Genomic DNA, 19,283 nt, shown 5'->3' on the forward strand with positions numbered 1-19,283 from the left:
CCGCTTCCAGCCACTGCACAGGAGCAGCTGGGCCAGGCAGTGAAGGTGGCTGTGGGAACATATTCCCTGCCCTACGTGATGAGGCCTGGGAGACACCCACAGCACTGGAGGCTGAGCTGGGGATGGGGCCATCTGCCTGGGTAGCCACACTCCCCCTTCCCTACCCTCCACCCCTGGCCAGAGCTGACTGTGCAGCTGGCCAAGGGTGTTGTGAATCCCCTACAATCAATATCCCAGACTACCTTTGTATGCTAAATGCCTTCCCCAAATAGGAAGATCTTACAGCACTTCTGAAATATGTCCAGGCTCAGGTTCTGGTGGACCTGAAGAGAAGCAGTTCTAGGTGAGGAGCAACTACTGAGAATGACCTCCCAAGTACTTTCACCAAGCAGGCTTGGTGCACTGATGGTACTTACCAGGAGGTTGCTCCCAGCTGATCTTAGGAATAGTGATGGGGCATAAAGGAGAAGGCAATCCATTAGAGATGTAGAACCCAGACCATTTTGGGCCTTAAGTCAAAACCAGCACATTGAATTGTACCTGGAAAACTATTCAGAACCACTGAAGGCTGTGGAGCATTTGAGTTATGCACTCATGCTGACTCACCCTCATCATAAAGTGGGCTGCTGCATTTTGCACCAGGTACAGTTTCTGGACAGCTCCGAATGGCTACCCCACAGAGAGCATTACAGTAGTCTAGCCGTGAGATTACAAAGGTATGGATGATGGTGGCCAGATCTGAATCTGAAATCTCAGCCTTCTCACTAGATCAGTGAAAGGTACTCCTAGCCAGCACTGCCATCTGAACATCTGGATACAGTGTAGGATCAAGGAGCATCCCAAAACTGCAAATCTAAGTGACAAGACTGAACACCATAAGTGACAGATGTCTCAACCCCCACCCCACCCCCCATACACACACCCAACTCACACAGTCTGCCGACCACCATCACCTCTGTCTTGTCTAGATTCAGTTTCAGTTGGTTGACAAACTGTAGCCAGGCAGAAGGAAAGGACCTACTGAGCCTACCGTACCACACTGAACCTACTGAGCCTGGGTCAGATAAGAACGATGTAGAACTGGGTGTCATCAGCACAGTGATGGCTCTTCACTCTAAATCTCTACACAGTCTTGCCCAGCAGCCTCTTATACACATTAAAACAGGAGAGGCAACAAGATGGAGGCATGGGGGATTCCACAGGAAATGTCCCAAGCAGATGATGACCACTTACCCATCACCCCTGACAGGTTCTGCTCTTTCCTAGCAGGGAGGTCCCAATTTAGAGCAATCCCATGAACACTCACCAGGTCATATAAATACTTTACCAGCATCTCATGGTCAACTGTATCAAAGGCCGATTTAAAAAAAAAAAAAAAAAAAAAACCACCACACACACACCATACAACAACAAAACAAAAAAAACAACCTAGTAAGACCAGCAGGGCACAATTTCCCCTATCTCCAGGTGAAGAGTGCCAACCAAGCCCAGAGCAAAAGTCACGCTGACAAAGTTCCAGGAATCTGTTGGCCTCCAGAGGCACCTGGAGCTGACAGATGACCACCTTTTCAATGATCTTTCCCAGGAAGAGAGGTTGGAGACAGGGCAAAAAGTGGTCAGGAAGTCTGCATCGAGAAATGGCATCTTGAATAGAGGCTGGACTACAGCAGGCTTAGTAATGTCCACCACTCTGCCCTTTTACAAGCCAGGGTGGGCAAGGGTCTAGTTTATAGCTGGTCACCCTTGCCCCCTCAAGGACATCACGTGCATCAGTAGGCAAATGTAAATGAGACAAGGCCAATTCTCCTCAACCCAAATCCTGACTCTGCAACAAAAATGGTGGTCCCCATTCTGTAATGGATTAGGGGCTTTTTTTTCTCCCCTCCCTCTCTCTCTCTCCTCCTTCTTCCTGTAAAGTAGGTTGCAAACTCAGTAACAGCAAACTGAAGACGACTCAATTTCTGGGCAAAAACAACTGGATTAACCAGGCCCATCACCACCTGGAACAGTTCCACTGGCCAACACTTTGCAAATGCAATAGTAGCAGAGTAGAAGAGCTTCTTCACCACCACCACCGCCACAACATAGATCTTTCTTAAAGGACTATGCCTCAGTTGGTCAGCTTTGGCATAGGTCAAGAGCCCCTTGTATTCTAACTGCCTACCCTCTTGCTGAAGATGCCTCAGTTCCCCCATTTATCAACAGGATCTGTGGTGCCACAGTGATAGGTGTAGATGCCTGGGAGTCACTGGGCATGTCAACACAAGCATTTGACCTGGGATCAGTTTACTCATGAGTAAACTACTCATGAGTAAATGCTCCCGGGTAGGTGTCTACACATGCAGGGAAGAAGATTTGCTGCTAATGGCAACACACTGCTCTCACTTCCTGGGGCCCAAAGGCTCTAGGCTTCCCCTGGGTGCTAGCTCAGGGGCTGGCAGGGAGCACCAGCTGTCTCCTGGCCAGGGCTGGGACATTACATCCTGTCCCTTGGGGCTGCCTGCTGCTGGGGCGGAGACAATGTCCCCCTGCCCTGGAAGCAGGGAGCTCCTGGCCCTGGCTCCTTGATCAGAGGCAGGGGGCTTGGAAAGGGCTGCAGGAGAGGGGTAGCTGCCACAATCCACTGGTGGGGCAGCTAGCTCACTGCTAGTTTCCCCACTGGCAGATGGGCAGGGACTTACCCCACTCCTGCAGCTCTTGCCAAGCCCTGTGCTTAAAAATCAGTGATCAGGCTGCCCCTGAACAGGACAGTTCCCAGTCCCAGCTCCACGATTGTGGGGCAGAGGCTAGGGAGCTTGTTCCCCTCTGAGCTCCGTAAGCATGGAGCTGGGCGGGGAACAGGCTGGGGAGAGAAGTTCAATGGCTTGTGTTATGCAAACAGTTTTGATCAGAGGATCACAATGGGCCCTTCTGGCTTTATAATCTTTTTTGGCAGTGCCAGTCTGCTGAACATCCTTTGGCTCATTAGACCAGGCCTCCTTGCCAGCAGACCAGTAAGAGAGACGACAACAGATGAACACATTTGATACTTTAACAGCAACCTACCCATCCCACTCTATTTCCTACCTGCTATGTTGGGAAGGAGCTGAGAAAAAAAACACCAGAAAAAAAAAACCCACACACTACTAAGGCATATAATACAAAACCCCCAGAGTGAAGGATTTGCACTACAGTGCAGGCTAGATGAATATGGTTTTGTAGTGAATCTTTTTATCTTTTGTAGGTAGAAAGAAATGCAGTCAGTCCACTGTTAATGTGATCTTTGGATGTTAAAGTATGAAAAAGGGTCTCTTAACTTGTCATTTCATTGATTTTATGGGTTCGTGTGGGTGGCTTTTGATGCTGTATGGAAGCTTTGTTTGTAGAATTATATCTGGATATCGCACACTGCTACATACACAGTTGTTTTCATTTCAGTAATTATATTCCAATAAAAACAGAGTGGCACTAAGCTTTCCCTTCTTCCACCAATGCATAAATGTTCCTTTCATATTTAACAATTTATTTTTTATTAAAAATAAGTCTACCATGCATTAATGGACCATATTAATAATTCAACACAGCGAATATCAGGGGGAGGGGGAGAAAAATCAATGCTACAGGTACATCTACAATTCTCTTCAAGACGACTGTTGCCAAGAAACTTTTACGTAACCTGAATTCCTCATCTTGTTTAAGTGATGCAGTCTTGTTTAGACTGATACATTGAATATATTTGAACAATGAGGCCATTTTATAGCATTTGAAGAGGCCTCTAATTTTGAGGTACTAAACACATGACAGCACTCAGTGGAATGTAATGTTCAGCACCTTTGAAAATAAAATCCATCATGTCTGAATTTGACCACCCAACATAAAAGCATTGAAAATTAGAGGCTGCTTTAAGAACTATTGGATTAAGAATAAGGAGCCAAATTAAAACAATACACACACCCCATAAATTAAATATAGATGTATGTACCATTATATACAAGACAGCACTTAAGGTCTTATTCAAAATTCCATTAAAATCAGAAAAATCTACATTTTTTTTTCAGTGACCTTTGTATCAGGTCTCTATTATACTGAATGTGCCTTAAAATTGCCATTTCCCCTGAACCACACTGGCAATCCAGAAGCCTAAGCTTCCTGGAAAGAGGGAACTTAAAGAAGACTTGTATTTAGTTATGTACCATTTGCATGGATTTATAGAATATTGTAAAAATGCACAGATTCCCCAAATTTGGGTACAATAGAAATATCTAGACAGACATATTAGTTTAGGCCGACAGAACATTTAGACAATAGCAACCAGGTTATTATAGAACAATTAAAAATTAATTGACTGTTGCACCCTCGTTAGCAGAGACCTTTGTAATATCTTTTTGTAACCAAGACATGTATTGGTAATAATTAGCCCGCCATGCTTCCCTTCCATGAAAAAGTTCTCTAGTGGGCAACAGATTTTATCCCTTGCATCAAATGACCATCTTAAAAAGAACCACAGTCCTTTTTATTTGGCAGTTGTGTGTTAACATTAATGAGGGTGAGGTTCTTCACACAGAGACCATTAAACGAGCCAATATGCTATTAAACTTAACTATTGACAATGGCAACATAAGTCACTACAAGTTACAAATGATAAAAACCCCACACAATTATCCAGCAATTACAATTACAGCTATAAAAATCCTTTCAGCCATTAAAGCAATTAATGCTCCCTCTCTTATTTCTATAGAGCTTAGCATCTAACCTCCCCCTCCAGAAATTAAGAATCCCATGCTCCCAGGTGAAAGGAAATCACATCAGCTGAGGCAGAAAGAAAAGCAATAACCTCTGACACAATGGCTTATGAATAAGTTTCCATATATAACCAAACACATTATGAATGGGCAAACCCACCTGGATTAAGGAAGCAGAACCAAGTTACACATGTCAAACATCAACGGCCCTTTAAACAAAACACAAATTTAACCTGGCTGGATAGTCAAAAGACTCACTAACCTTCTAAAAAAAGAAGATACCCCTGACTCTCTCATATATAAAGTATTTCTTACACTGACCAACCATATGACAATGAAATCCATGCAGTCTCTTAACTGGCCGGCACCAGAACAAGCCTGCTGTTGTCATCATAATTTTTTCCAGCTTCATATCCATGCCTTCTCCTTACAAAAGTTATTCTTTACAACTACATCCCATTCACCTAAAGACTCGCTTTTCTGCCTTAAAATGCATTTTAAAATCAGAGATTATTCAAAGAGATTTTTTGAAGCCTGCAAGAGGGAGGAGCCCTTCAAAAGGAGTCATGTGGCAAAGTTAGGGCAGAAGGTGGAGCAGAGTGGCACCTTAAAGACTAAGTGGTTCTGAGAGGCATAAGCTTTCATAGGCAACAATGTGCTTTGTCAGATGTCAACATCTAAAAGCCTTGTTTTACATTGCACTTTGAGCTGCTCAGATGTTGATCATTGTTATTGGTAGCTCAAGTTTGGAGCAGTTACACATTAAAGCTAAAAACTCTGAGTGCCCCCTACCACTAGAGGGCTAGCAAGCAGGGGCCTGACCAGGAGCTACAACTTTGAGTTGCCACTACTGGGCTGGTGAGTCAGTACAGGCTTCTATTCCTGCTCTGGGTGGGGGCGTGGGAGAGATGAGTTGGAGTGGAGGGAAAGGGATATGAAGCTGGAAGGCAGAGAGTTCATGTAATGTGGGTGGGTGATGCAAAGGGAAGTGGAAGGGAAATGGGATTGGGGGGGGGGGGGGGGGGGGGGGGGGAAGAAGGGGGGTGAGATAAAGGAAGTCACCCACTGAAGGATAAAAAATGAGAAAAAAAACAAAAAAAACCACACAAATTTAATATTAAATAAAGAGAAAGTAAATTAAAGAAGGTCTCGTGTTCTAATAAACCAAGATTTGGGATTGGAGTGTGGGTGGTATGGGTCATACTTCCCAGGGTGGCTAGGAGGTAGGAGTATAAGAAGGGGGGTGAGATAAAGGAAGTCACCCACTGAAGGATAAAAAATGAGAAAAAAAACAAAAAAAACCACACAAATTTAATATTAAATAAAGAGAAAGTAAATTAAAGAAGGTCTCGTGTTCTAATAAACCAAGATTTGGGATTGGAGTGTGGGTGGTATGGGTCATACTTCCCAGGGTGGCTAGGAGGTAGGAGTAGTGAGGGAAGGCACCCTTGGGGGAGCTACTGCCCCTGCCCCAGGAAGGAAGCCCCAGCTCATGGGGATATGATCCAGCCCCCTATCTTGTTCCCCTCCTAGACCCCACTCCTGAAACCATCCATTCCCAGTGACCTCCTTAGCTGCTATGTGCTTTGCAGGCTTTTTGCATGGAGTTGCACCCCTGGCACAGCATTTAAATGCACATGCTTCCTCCACATTGGAGGGTGCACAGGGAGCAACATCATAAAGATGCTCCAGCAGACAGAACAGAGCAGGCATTTTGAACTGGCTGGAGACTGCTGGGTCTTGGAGCAGCACAGAGTCTGCACCCAAAACACCATGCACACTGGCTCTGCCACAAGCCTGGGCTGCTTAGCTGGGCAGAGGCTGCAGGGAGGATCCTGAAACTCTTGGAGCCAAAGGATAGAGGCTCCAAGATTTGGCCTGGAGAGGCTGGTCAGAAGAAAGCTTGGAGGAGCCTCCAAAACACACAGTAGGCATCTAGCAAAAAGACTCTGGACATCTGGAGATCCATACAAGGTTGGGAGAACTGCAAGATGGGACACGTGACTTGGAATCTCACCATACACCAAATACTTGACAATGTGAGACAATGAATTTGATTGTCTTAGTGCAATTCTCAAATGTGCCAAAAAACCCAATACTAGGGCAAGGCATGGATAAGTACCAACCCTGAACTAAGATGGCGGGCACCTAGTCTTTATTGTTTAATTAGCTAGACTGGCATGCCAGTCCTCGCCCTATTGTAGAGGGCGGCAGGGCACAATGTTAAATGCTGTTTGGGCGAATATCACTTGGATAACACCAGAGCTGGCATGTGGAAGAAGTGTACGGAATGTGGAGCCTCAGAAAATACACTGAAAAGGCAAGCCCCTTCTTCGAAGAGATGGGCATTGCCCATTATAGGAGCCTCCCTTTTTGTATAATTTCTTTTAAGTATCATGAAGTTGTGGCAGGTGGACAGAGAGGGACCTCACTTTCCCGCTTTTGGCAAGACCCCAGGAGGATCACAAAGAGTTCCAGGAGCTGCCTAAAACTGGTGTGTGACAAGACTTTAAGGAAATAGGTTGTTGCCTACAGAAGTTCATGCATTTCTGAATCATTTGACTTTTAAAAGGTATTACTCTACCCTACCTTTTGCCTAAATTCAGGCTAACACAAGTAACCACCTCTGTGGCAATAATAGGGAAAAGGAGGGGTGGCACTAAGGTTCTCCTTTGCTTTCCCACTCCTGAGTGTAGAGATGGAGATGGGATTCTGAGTCCAGCCAGTTAGGCAGGATTTGAGCTCAGCTTTCTTTGTTCTGTCATGAAAAAAGACGAGCTCTGAGCTCTGCTATCTGTACCAGGTCTACATCTCCTTCCATGGAGCAATGCAGTAACAAATTGCCCCCAAAACTCTCCATGTCTTTGTTTCAGGTGTATTTATACTTTAAGCAAGGACTTCTAGTTAATCTTTGTCATTAGCTTATTGATGAAAACTCAAAGCGTTTCATCCCACATTATTGCTTCTCGGTCTCTTGAAGGCTCAGATCAGGTATTTATTCTCAGGGTGTTGGGTCAGCTATTTAGACAGAGAGATTTATACATCCCAAGGAGGAAACTTAATCTCTACCATCTTTTACCTTCATAGTTTTTACAACCATGAAAACCTCATTTTTGCAGGGTAGGTTCAACTACATCCTTTTCATTGCTCCTACTGACTTCAGAAGAAATAATCACAAAAGGTAACTTTTCCCAATGGACCAAAAAGTCTTGACTTAGGATGTGCCCATGATTAGTCCATTTCCTGGAGAGAGAAAGTGCCAGCTGTTTCTGGCTGCCTTGCTTTCTGACTACCAATCTGTCATTATAAGTTTTTAAATGGCATTGCCTTTCCAACATAAAAGCAGCTTGGGTTGGTGGGAATACTCAGCCTGCATCTGTGCTCATTAAAACGATTAATACAGTGGCATATATTGTAAAGCCTTGACACTGCCCATTTAGTAAGAACATTTCAGGAATACCTGCAAACTCTTTATGAGATGGCCTTTTAGGCAGGCTGACATCACCCAGATGTTTTTAATTACAATGACTCTGGGACTTATTTCTCTGCTTATTTGTTACTGCCCTCCAGTCCTGGTTCCTGTTGATTAAATCTGCCTCAGTAACATAATACAACACTGCTTCTAGATACAAAATGGCTGCAGGTCTTCAGTTTCCTGGTTATTTTGTTTTAATGCATCACTGCATTTTCACATAAGCTAACAATCTGGTGTGACAGGAGTAAAGGAGATCAAAGGCATAACACATTGCCTCTTTTCTCCTGCCTTGACTTTGGAATTTGTTTGTCTCTTTTCATATTTGAAAATATCCAATTTTTAGAGAGAATGTGGTTTTGAACTTAAAAGGCTGTAAGGGTCTGATTTTTAGAGGTGTCCATCAGCCACAACACCAGTCAAAAAAAAAAAAAAAAAAAAAAAAAAATCTAGGGCAGCTCAGTACCCATGAAAATCAAGTTCCACATATATTTAGCTCTGGTGAGAACTGGTATTTTAGAAAGCCCTTGTCTCTTCATATTAATCAGCAATTTCCTCTTTGGACTGTACACCTTCTATTAAGTACTATTCACACAGACAGGGTGAATTCCAGGCCCTTGTGAGCCTCTGCTTTTGGATTTTCAGTTGGATACAATACCTTCCTATATGCCAGAAATCCCCTTCTAGCCTTTATTGCTACTCCTGGTAGTGGCCCCTTGAGAAGAGATTCTATGATCAAGGAAGTATTTCTATAGTAGTCTATGAAGCGCTGCAGCAGATATTATTCCTTCTCTAAATAGTCTGTTTCCAGCATGGATTGCAAAACAATAACTCTAAAGGAGGTAGCTGCAAATTCTCACTCACAGGGTGTGTCTACATGGGACATTTACTGCTGAGTAGACCAATTAGCTCTGCAGGAAAACGTCAGCATCTACATGTGCTGCTCTATTAGGCCACAGGACAGCACTAAACTCTACAGCAGGCTAGTACTTGTAAATACTAGTACTAGCCTGCTGTGGACTTATTTAACCACACAACAATGCATATGTAGATGCTGACCCAGGAATAAATTGCACCTGGTTAACCCAACCAGCATGAGACCACACTGCTTCCCATTGGCTAGCCACATGGCTTGGCAGCTACAGGAGCTTCATGGCCCAGCCAGCTCCTCTGCCACCTGACACAGCCACCCGCTGCCCAGACCTGACCCCTCATGCCCTCTTCCAGTGCCACCTCAGTCCATACTGCCCTGCCAGCCAGAGCCCAGGGATGACCCTCAGGCATCCTGCCAGCCCAGAGCTGTCCCCAGGCTCTCCCTGGCTGCTGCAGTGGGGCCAGAGCAAGGCAGGAGCAGCCCTGGCCTAAACTGCTCCTCCCTAGCTCAGTTTGCTGCTGTCCCAGGTGCACATGTAAATGCTGCACCTGGGAGTAATTTACTGCAGCAAAAATTGCTCCGCAGTTTATTCATGCACATTAATAAATATGCCCATGGAAAAACTTAAAACTCTAGGCAATAATAGCTCAGCTAAACTGGTGTAGTAACACTGCACTGGAAGAGGGCAGGGTTTGCCAACAAGCACCTGGGGTCAAGAGAGGGACAGTATGGGTAGTGCCATATTGGTGGGACATTGGTACTAGCTAAATGAGGAAACAAAATCTTAGGGTTACAAAAGCATTCACATAGTGACTTTACTCTATGGAAAATGATTCTATTCCCTAAAACATCCCTGAAACCCTGAGCTCAAACCAGCTAGTATACTCAGGTATCTTACAGGGTAGGTGTGTCTACATGATATTCTTTACTGGTCAGTAGCATAGCTTACCACACAGTAAGCATGTGCATCTACATGTGAACACACTCAATGAGCAGTAAACCTTATTAGTCACAAGTAAATTTGCTATCTGCAAACGCAAGTAGAAAGTATACTTGCAATTACTTACTGTGCAGTAGCGCTCATGTACATGCCTGACCAGGAGCAAATCTGCTCCTGGTCAGCCAGACACCAGGAGGTGAGAGATTGCTCCCTGCCCCCAGGAGCTGCCTGCTGCCAGGGTGGGCTATGCCACTGGAACCTGGGTGGGGACTATGTCCCCCTGCCCTGGCAGCAGAGAGCTCCAAGCCCACTACTCCAAGATTATGATTGAGAAGCAGCAGCTGGTAGATCCTCATCTACCAGAACCAGCTCTGCAACAGCAAGGCCAGCACTGAGAGATCCTTATCTCCCGGCCCAAGCTCTGTGGTAGTGGGGCTCAGGCTGGGAGACAAGGATCTTCCAGCGCTGGCCCCACAGTCACAGAGCTGGTGCTGGGAGCTCCCTGCTGGTATAGGGGGTTGAGGAGCCTGTTCTCCACTCAGCTCCATGATCACAGAGCTGGACAGGGAGCAGCCTCCCTGACCTGTTCCCCACCAAACTCCACAATTGCAGAGCTGAACAGGCTCTCCAGCTCCCACCCTGCAATCATGGAGTAGGGGCTGGGAACTGTTCTGGTCAGGGGCAGGTCCCAGCTCTATGCCCTGATCAGGTGATTAAAGCACAGGGCTTGGAAAGAGCTTGTAAAATTATGTCATCTTTGGCGGTACTTGATAAGTCCATGAAGCCACCCCAGAGTCTCTTATTCCACCTCTCCTCTAAGCACAGGCTCTCCTTCACTCACCTGCCAAGTCTTGACGTTCCTTGCCTCTTGAAGGGGAGGCTGCCCTAGGGTTTCCCCTAGGCATGACCTATGCTTGCATTCTCAAAAGGTGAGGAGCTCTTGCCTTAAAGGCTAATTACATGCTCCAACCTTCCCTTAATGTGCCCCATGCCTCACAGGTGTTATTTGTATGACTGTTAGGGGGTAGAAATTGAGTAGGCCGAGTCCCCCTTCTCCCTAGCAGCTTGCACCCCTCTGCTGCTGGACTCTCTGGCCCCTCTGTAACGGTGCACCATGGACCCTAATGAGGCCTCTCCCTCCCCTACAGCCTCATCCACAAACCACCGGTTTAAACTATAACATAAATAGCAAGCCCCTGGGCTATAAAACAAAATTACAGATAGCATTTAGCCTTCTTACTTGCTTGCTTTCTTTTCATAGGCTCCCCATTTCAGTCTCTACTGCTGGATGCTCTCCCTTGTAGAGCAGCTGCAGTTCTGCTTGAAGCTTGCTGGAATCAATCTCTTCCTCTCCAGTTTGTTCAGACCTGGGCTTATATACTTCTGGCCCTAGACCCTCTCACAGTCACCTGATAGTCATAGTCAGCTGACCAGCCTGCCAGGCTTAGCTCTTAACCCCTGCCCTGCTGGTAAGCTGTGCATTGAAGATTCAGGTCTTAAAGGGGCCATCCTGCCTTCTGATAACAGAAGTTAAGTTCCCTGTTACAGAGCTGTAGGGGTGAGGTAGGTCTCAGCCCCCTTTCCATGGTCCAATATCTTGGAAGAGTGAATTCAATATCTTCCTCTTTTACTACAAAAATCTGTCTTGTACATTCACATTTTTAACTACTATGGACTTCACTTTACAAATCTAAAGTGACCACCCTTCCATTAATAACCATAATTGTTTCAGACATCCATTAATTTTGATTTATTAACTTATTTAATTTCCCGTATTGTAATCTTGCCTACTCTATAAGTAATTTACTATTTTTGTGTTGAGGGTCAATATTAATTGTATAATCTGTAAATTGTTTAATTAATAACAATTAGCACCTCACATGAAGAGCTCACTTTCCTGCCTGAACTTTGTTAATGTAATCCCATGTTAATTTACCCTCTTTCCTCCACAACTGTGTATACAATTTGAGCCAGCACAAGTGGATATTTTAAGCAACCCCAAGAGCAGTGTTGTCAACTTTCATGATTTTATGACTCTGGTGACATTTATTTTGACCCTTAAAAACCTCAGCTCCATAAACCAGGTGAAATTCAGAGAAATTCCAAATCACAGAGTTAAAAGTATACTGAGAGTAGTTACTGTTAACTCAGCCAAAAGTGTGTTTACTTCAAGGTGTCTAGAAAAATGCACAATAAAATATTCCTTGACAGTTGTTTTATCTTAATCTCCCATATTAAAAAAATTAAATATTAAAAGGTCTTATTAATACAATGTCAGACTTGCTTAATGGTACTCTTTTATCTACTTGATATGATAGTAGCTAATTATTAAGTGAGTTAATGTATGTCTTGTCATTTAATCTACCCAAACTAATAATGAACTGTGTCAAACACTTATTAGTTACTCATTCTCTATATACCTAGTTGATATTAACATGGCCCACAATTAAACATCACTGCTCTTTCACTGCCAGATACAATGATGTGGTCAAACATTACTCTGCTGACCATTCTTTGAGTGTAGACAGAAGACATATTGTCTTCCATTTGTCTGGTCCAACAGGCTATCCATAAAAAAAACTTGGAGGACAAAAGAAGCAAAGGGAATGGCTAGTAAGGATTAGTCAAATTAATTAGATAGCCTTGGAGATAGTATGACATCTGTGAAAGTTTGAGGAGTAAGAAGAAGTGCTCTGACATAGGGAAAGTATCACATTTAGACACAGTAGATGCATTAAGCCTCTTTTACTGCTCCCAATAAGACACTAAGGCAGATTTTTCATTTCAGTTTTACATTCTGGCCCAGCTCTTCAGTAAACTGGGATAAATCAATCTTGCTTCACCGAAACCAGCAGCTGAATATTTCTCCCAAAATATTCTGGTTAAGATATTTTATTTTGAACATCTTACATCAGTAGTCATTTATTCCAGTTGTTGCAACTTCTGTTTGGGGGATAATATACAGATGGATTCACACAATAACATGTTCCTTTCTAATCCAGAAGGGTTATTTCTGGTGTCATTCCATTGAAGTCACTGGTATTGCAATGTGCATGAAATATTGTTGCCATTGGTCAATTGGTGATTGCTTTCTGTTATGGGAAAGAAATTAATTTAATGGACTCAGGTGTGGTATAATTCTTTTGTTTACACAACATACCCAAGCCTCCTATTCTTCAACCAATAAACTCAGCTGCATCCAGCCAGCTCTTAAACACACAGACATTTCTGCCTAGGCTGCCGGAAGGTCAGGTTTTCTTGCCATCCCCACAAGTCTCCAAGCTGGTTTTGATTGAGCTTTCCCCTTCACATCAGGAGCCAGGAAAACTGCAATGTATTCACCCTTAACAGAATCATTACACTGTCCTCTGCTGATCTTTCTCTGCTAAGCCAATTCATCTCTGTATTTTCCGTTATTTTGTGTGGCATTATCCAAAAGATAGTTAAGGTAGTTAGGATACTAGAGCATTCTTTGGAATAAGAATCTATTTGAAACATTATTGCAAGAACAGCTGTTTGAAATGTAACTGAAAACAAAATTTTATGTGCCAGGCAATATGCCTATCAACCATAGCATTGTCAGGTTTATGAGGTTTCCTCTAACCAAGGGAGGGCTTGAATGCCTAGTCGTAGTATCATAGTAACAAAAGAGTAGCTATCACTTGGTGAGGGGGTGGGGAGGATTGAAAACATCAAGACCTTGGGGCGCTGCCATCAAAACCAAGCAAAAACATTAAAACTAGTAGTAAAAGGGGCTGTCATTTGGGAGTGAGACCCCTGCTCCAGCTGCCAATAGACCTGTGTGGTGAGGGAAGGAAAGAGATCCAAAATTTCAATAGCCAATTACATCAGTTTGCTTACTCCTAACACTCTTATCAGGCGTTAGTAACTGAACAGATGCCCAATTAATGTTAGACCAATAGTTTTCAGCTGGGTTGCCAGGAAGCCTCTTTTTGTAAATCTCAATCTGTATTTCAAGAAGCCTTGCCCATCACTAACAGGATTCTCTCAAATTTCTTCTGGTTGCTTAGAAACAAGAACAAATGCAGACATACACATGGCAGAAATGTTATTTCATGAATGTACATCAATGGTAAGTTGAGGTGCTAGTGTGCTCAGTGTACAAGCCCTATTTATGGCTTATCAGACTGATCCAAGATTCTGGCTTTTTTCTGAGCATTTGGCATTTCTGAAACTTTGGCCATAGCCTTAGGTTGATCATTAGATACCTGCAAGCTTAATACAAGTGTGTACATCACTTCTACTGGTTTTAACGCAGGCTACTGATAATCTGATTATTTTCAGGTGTGCATTAAACTGGGATGGGGGACATACTTGGTAAACAGGGACTGGTTGGGTATTGTTAATCCTGTCTACACATCCACAAGTCTTACAATTGTTTTTCTTACGTGGATTTGAAATTACACAAATGAATGGTAGAGGATGTACTAGTTTAAAAGCTTTGGTCACTGCACCACTGACAATGATTATTTTATGCAAAATTTTTACAACATCTAATGTAACAAGGAGCCAATCTTGCTAGAGTTTTTTTGGCATTATCGTAACAAGGGCTCACAAGGTATCAGATCATTTTGAAAGTCTCCTGTGCTACAAAGTGCTTAAGACCAAAGAATATTTTAAATGTTATTCTACTAGAAGTAAAAAGCATGAAAAAAAATCTCCCTCCATTGAGTTATGCAAAATCTGAAAGAAAATAAAAATGTCTTAAACTAGGAAATCGGAAATCCTACTTATTACTGAAAAAGTCAACCTCTTCCTAACAGCTTGCAAGCACACAAAATGCGGAAGCTGTCATATTGATCAAACAAAAGCACTTAACTGTAAATTGCTGGACTTATCTGTCTCTCTTAGGACTAGCATCAACACACTATTCCCACAAATAAGCTTTGTGGGGCAATTTTTATTCTGTTCTATGTTTTCCACCAAAATTACATAACCAGGACTCAGTCTATGAAGGTAAATAGTTTTGCTACCTTTTCTAAAACAAAGGGAGAATGAACAGATTTAGCAAGAGAGCAATTTGGCCAAATAAGTGAAGGAGTGACAGTAAGGAAAATAGCCATAAACAATTTAAATTGAACACAACTATTTTTAACAAATAACTTTGCAGATGGACTTCCTAACATCTCAGGGGTCTTAGAAAGGTCTTGGAAGGCCACGTGCATTTTTACATTACTCTGGCTCCCATTCTAGCTATTTAATAAATAATTATTGTAAGTTTTATGCATTCAGAGAAGAAATTTCCTGTTGCTAAGACTGCATGGGGTACTGGCAACTCAACAAGCCAAGATTATATTGATGGTATCTCAAAGCCAACAGATAATTAGCTTTTTTATAAGGAGCTGGGGGAAGTAGGTGTTCCAACTGTTTTGTTGCCATTTGCCATTGGCCACTGGCCATAATAACTTGTCTCGGTAATATGCTTTCAAGGTAGTGACTTTCTCCAAAGAAATTATGAGCAGTTGGGCTCCCATTAAAAGAGGAGAAAGTGGAGAATTGTCTATTCTGTTGTTTTACTAGAGTTAAGAAAGCGATTCTGAAGCAAACATAGTAATAGTGTATTCCCACCTCATCATCTTCAGTCAACTGACAATGGTAGCACTGCTGCGAAGGTCAATATTACAGCTACATTGATACAACTAACTTCCTTAAAATTCTCCAAGCAATTTTAGCCCCCTACCAGCCCTCATCCCCCACCAAGCTCAACCTAGCACATTTTGTTACATGCCTGGTTGTAATTATAACTAGCTCACAAAGTTTTATAACTGCTTAGAAAAGGGAATTGATTCACACATCATTTTTATGAGAACTAGCATCAATAAACTTGCACTTTCATTTCCTTTTGTATATGATCTAGCTAAGATGAGACCTAAATGAAACAGACAACATTTAAGAAACACAGAAGAAATTACGTTCCTAGTGATATCTACAATCTGTCTATCAATAGAGAAAAATAGAAGGTCGGTGGAGTACACATTATTTCAGGCCTGTATGGCTGAATGCCTTTAGCTTCCATTTACTTCAAGAAAGCCCATAATTGCTCACACAAAAACAAATGTTCTAAATTTGTATTTAGCTTCGTCTGTAACAGCTTCTTTCCCAGACCTGATGAAGGGCTCTCAGTGCCTGAAAGCTTGTCTGGCATCTCTCCTAACTATACATTTGATCCAATAAAAAAGCCTCACTATACAAACCCTTGCTTCTCAAAACAGAGAGAGCATGGATGAGAAAGAAGAGAAGGGAAAGCAATGCCAGAACGGAACATGATAGGCAGTACTGTATTTGAACATGTAAAAGAGAAGCTACCTTACAGGGAAGAAAGTTTAATTTTCAAATTATTATTTACTTTCTTAAAGAGACCTGGTCAAATGAGAGTGAAACAAAAGCCTGCCAAGTTTCAAGGAGATAGGTGCAGAGGTACAGGTGTTTCTGGGAAACTGCACCTCAAACTGCTGAAAGCAAACCTCATGTAATTTGTGTGTGTTAAGAAGGTTCTTTGGGTGAATCTGATATCTTATATTAGACCAACTTAAATAGTTGGAAAAAAAAATTTAAGCAAGCTTTCAGGTTCAAAAACCCTTCGTCAGGCTGAGGAAGTTTCAACAGTTGGTGTGTGCCCTTCCTGGATGGAATGAAAAGTAAAGAAGTCAGAGACTGGGCTGGTATGCATACAAGACAGGTAGTCAGTGAAGATGTAGATTGAGGAGTCAATGGGTGAGAGACAGGCTGGGTGGAGGGGGAGAGAAGGGGGATGAATAGTGGAGAGGTACCTGGGGAGTCAGATGTCAGGCAGGTTATAGTCTGTCATAAATCCAATGTCTATATTTAGCCCATGATTTCTAGTATCCAGGAGGTTGATGTAGTGGAGTTCATAGGCTTGTCTCTGGGAAGTGTTTTGTAAGTTCCCTTTCAGGACTAGAACTGAGAAATTGGAGAGAGAGTGTGAGAAATGTGCCCCCACAGGTAACTGGGTATTCCTGTCTTTGATAGATTTCCGGTGTGCGTTCATTCTAGTGTCCAGTTCTTGTTTGGTCTCTTCTGCGTATTTTCCATCAGGGCATTTGGTGCATTGGATGAGATATATTACATTTCTGGAGGTGCAGCTGTAAGATCCAGGAATGGTGCTGGCTCTGTTGTGGGGTGTAGTAATTGTGGGGGTGGTGGAGATGTGTTAGCAGGTTTTGCATTTCTTGTCATGGCACGGTCTGGATCCATTTGGTGTGTTCTGGGCCTGAGAAAGTTTGCTTCTGGTGATGAGGTTAGTGAGGTTTGGTGCTTGTTTGAAGGCTACGATGGGTGGCTCTGGGAAGATCTCTTTAGGAATAGGTCTCTTTCTAGTATGGGTTGTGATTGTTTGAGGATTTTCCGTATGGGTTCGAGGGAGGAGTGATATGTCATAATCAGCGGTGTGCGATTTGTGGGGGGGTTTCTTTTGTACTGCAGCAATTCTTCACATGCTATTCAGGTGGCTCTTTCAAACGTGCAATCTCCTTGTTGGGTGAAAACCTTTTTAAGAGTGGTGAGGTGGCAATCCCGGGTGTTCTCTTCAGTGCAAATTCAGTGGTATCTGAGGGCTTGGCTGTATATCACAGCTTTTTTGGTGTGTTTAGGGTGATTGCTGGTTCTGTGCAGATATGTATGTTGGTCTGTGGGTTTCTTGTATAACGTGGTCTGTATCATTTAATCATTCTGGATACGGATCATCATGTCTAAAAAGGAGATGTTGGTGCTGGAGTATTTTAGAGAAAGTTGGATGGAGGGATGGTGATTGTTGAATTTCTGATGGAACTCAATTAGAGATTGAAGGTTTTCAGTCCAAATGATGAAGACATCATTGATATATCTTAAGTATAGCAAGGGTTTGATGGTGCAGTTCTTGAGGAAGTCTTCTTCCAGGTGGCTCATAAAAAGGTTGGCATACTATGGGGCCATTTTGGTGCCCATAGCTGTTCCCATCATCTGGAGGAAGTGTTGGTTATTAAAAGTGAAATTGTTGTGTGTGAGGACGAAGTGTATAAGGTCAGTAATAATTTTGGGTCTGTACTCTGAGTTGTAATCTTGCTCCTGTAGATATGTAAAGCAGGCTTGGATGCCATCCTGGTGTGGGATGTTGGTATATAGGCTGGTAAAGTCCATGGTAGCTAGGAGGGTGTTGCTGGGAAGGCGGTCTGTGTTTTTAAGTTTCTGTAGAAACTCTGTAGTGTCTTGGACAAAACTTGCTCTGTGGGTGACGAGCAGTTTTAGGATAGATAGATAGATAGATAGATAGATAGATAATACTATGGTAAAAGATCATGATTCATTAGCATAGATATGCCTGAACTAATCACAGATTACAACCAGCTGGGCATGACAATAACTTTGCCATGATAAACCCAGATTAGGTATCTGAAACAGGCCTAATGCAGAAGCCATGTTAAATGTCATTTAAATTAAAAATAAGCTGTTTTAAATTATGAAGCTACCTGTATACATCATGAAGAATCCACCAGATATGTGAGGCATGTGTGGAGGGCAGAAATTTTGGGTTTTCAGTACTGCTGGAGGGGCTAGATGTTGTGTGGAAAGACAGAGATGGAATTGATCCAGAAGAGTAAATTATACATGTGTATAAATTAAAGCTGCTCCTAGCAAATTTTAAATTATGAAACTGTCATGTATGAGAGTATATAATTGGTAGAGGAATTACTTAGTTAAATCACCAGAGGACAGGGTCAATAAAAAAATTTCCATGACAGGTATACAACCCCTTCCCTTGCCCCCTCCCCAGTATCCCCCACCAAATCAGTTATTGGCAATGACCTGCTGGTTCTCAGGGACTGTTATTGGCTTAACCAGTAATTTTTAATTTAATATGAATTACATTGCTCCCTTCCCACTCCTCCTCACCTGCTCATTCACCCATTTCCTTCAGGTGTATCTGAAATACGTGACTGGCTTCAAAATTTAGCAAATCTCAAATCAATGCTAATATTACATTTGAGGAACAGGAAATATATCACAGCTAAATCTTTAGTACTAGAGTGTTCCTTTAGGCACAGCACAGAGCTAACTGCACAATCTCAAGCGCAGACCCCAAGAAGCACTATGCCTGTAGCCACTCCCTTGAAATGGTTCCCTCACTGTTTTGTCCCTTGCTCCCAGGGGTGGGAGATAAAAAAAATATTTGTGGCCTTCACTGACAGCAAATTATGAAACTCTGAGGGGGCAAAGCCAGTTCTGCCCTTCTTCAACCATTAGCTTTTAGGGAATACT

General features: G+C 42.9%; 1 long non-coding RNA gene across 1 annotated transcript in view; it reads right to left on the reverse strand.

Moving 5' to 3' along the window:
- The window catches only part of LOC102368448, a 29,110-nt gene extending 17,706 nt beyond the window's left edge, over positions 1–11,404 (reverse strand). The window contains exon 1 of the long non-coding RNA XR_324316.1: positions 11,248–11,404. This is a non-coding gene — a long non-coding RNA (uncharacterized LOC102368448). The remainder of the gene's footprint in view (positions 1–11,247) is intronic.
- Between the last annotated feature and the right edge of the window lie 7,879 nt (positions 11,405–19,283).

The sequence above is a fragment of the Alligator sinensis genome, unplaced genomic scaffold (genome assembly GCF_000455745.1).
Source record: "Alligator sinensis unplaced genomic scaffold, ASM45574v1 scaffold1092_1, whole genome shotgun sequence".
Taxonomy (NCBI): Eukaryota; Metazoa; Chordata; order Crocodylia; family Alligatoridae; genus Alligator; species Alligator sinensis.